Source organism: Physeter macrocephalus, chromosome 1 (assembly GCF_002837175.3).
Source record: "Physeter macrocephalus isolate SW-GA chromosome 1, ASM283717v5, whole genome shotgun sequence".
NCBI classification, from domain to species: domain Eukaryota; kingdom Metazoa; phylum Chordata; class Mammalia; order Artiodactyla; family Physeteridae; genus Physeter; species Physeter macrocephalus.
The window spans coordinates 86,531,655-86,533,843 of NC_041214.2; positions in this window are offsets into that span (position 1 = coordinate 86,531,655).

Consider the following 2,189-nt stretch of genomic DNA (forward strand, 5'->3'; position numbering starts at 1 on the left):
TTTCATTTCTTTTTATGGCTCAGTAATAGTCCATTGTATATATGCAGGCACTAATCATTTTTAAAAGCTCCCAGGTAATTCAAATACAGAGCCACTGGTCTAAAGGGTAAAGTAAAGAGAGAGAAAGCTCCTCTAATCCAGAAGGAATTAGAGAATTAGCAAAGCAACATTTGTAACCACTGATAGAATAATCGACACCTGCAAGTCAATGGATGCTAAAACCATTGGGCAAGAGGTCTTTGAGGAGCAGGATATTCACACAGTCCCCAAATAATACCCCGTGTGTCAGGTATAAAAAAATGAGACTAGAACAGTGTGCTCAGAATGTGGTCCCCTGGGGTGGCAGCAGCATCACCACCTGGTAGCAAATTCTCGGGCCCACCTGGGACCCACTGACTCAGAAACCCTAGCACTTGGGGCTCCATTGATGGTTTAACACAGCCTCCAGGTGATGTGAGTTTGAGAACCACTTGGCTCAAGGACCTCTGGGGCGGGCACCACCAGGAGCTGCTCAGACCCCCTTCAGAAAGAAGGATTCATCATCCCTGCTGCTAAGAGCATGGCCAGACAGCAGCCAGCACACGGCCGTGAGGATGGGCTGAGCTGAAGAAACCTGCCTGGAGCAAGATCTCCCCTCCCTCCGGGGCGTCCCACAGTGGGTGAGTGATCAGCTTAGCGGTATAAATGTCTGGCCCCTCCCTCCAACACAGGACAATACCGAAGCATCCCGCCCCCGCTCCCACTCCCAGCCCCTGGAGTCAGCTGAAGCCTCCACTTCTTCCCTTATGCAATCCTGCGTCCTCCCTTCCCCCCGCCCCCGCACAGGTGTGGCTCCTAACAGCTCTCGCCTGTACGCCCCCGGAGGCTGCTCTTCATCTCGGAGCCCATTTCCCAAAGAGGCCATCGTCCTGCAGCAGCCCCGGAGCGCTCTGCCCCGAGTCGTCTTCGGCAGCGCCGTCTGCTTAGTCCTCACCACGCGTATCACTCGCTCACTGTGTGCAGAGCGGGCGGCGGAGAACGCTAAGTGCATTTCTCCGTTGAGTTCTCAGGCCCACCCTGGGTCTCCGTCTCACAGGTGAGGCTCAGGGAGGTGAAGGTGGAGGGCCAGGGCTGGTCTCTCTGACGCCAGTATCACTCTTCTATCTACCAAGCTTCCATCTACTCACTCTCCTGTCTCCCAGGGGTGCCCACACTCATGAGGGTCTGTGGGGTCAGGGTGGGGTGTAGAGGGGCCGAGAACAGGGTCCCAGAAACGTGATACACTCGGAGAAGTGCTGGGCTGACCCCAGGCTTTCCACGGTAACCCCTGAGCCAGGAGCCAGGGCTCCTGAGCCACTCAAACAAACAGTCCTGAGGGGAAGCAAGCACATGTATGTCTCTAATATAAGGCCGACTACGGACAGGCGCCAGGAATGAGAACGGGGAGGGGCACAGAGAGGGCAACGGGAGAACTGGGGGAGACTGCCTGCGGCAGGCGAGGTACAGCACACCAGGCAGAAACCCAGGAAGACCGAACACTTGGTGAGCCTGGGGTGTGGGGTGGCAGCCAGGCCACAGAGCAGCCGTGGCACAGACAGGGGCATCTGCCCTGGGGGGCTGAGTGGAGCAGCTCCATGCATGGGGAGGGCTTGCCCAGGCCCAGAAGGCGATGGGAACAGCTGCAGCTCATGCCCAGAAAGGGAGAAAGAACACAAGCCCATCCCAGGCTTCTCTACCCTCCTGGGAGATGCACGGTGGGGAGGGAAGGGCAGGGGGCTCAGAATCAGATGCTCTGGCCACACCTCAGCTCTGCCACTTGCTGACTGTGAAGCTTTGAGTCAGTAATTTAATATCAGTAAGTCTCATATTCCTCATCTGTTAAATTGGTGCAATATGCCCTCCTCTCAAGAGTTTTTCATTAGGTTTAAATAACATGAGAGATGTAAAAAGCACCTGGAACGGAGGAGGCCCACAATGTTTGTTCCATCCTGTTTCACTTTACCCTGTGGCCAGTGACTTGGAAATAAACATGAAATGACCACAATTATCCCTGGAATCAGCCAGGTCATACTGAATGGTCCCTACCTGCAAAAGGTTCTTACCCATCCTTGAAGATACTCCAAAACAGCAATTCATTTTTTTTTTTTTTTTTTTTTTTTTTTTTTTTTTTTAGTGCGCGAGCCTTTCCCTTCTGTGGCCTCTACTGTTGC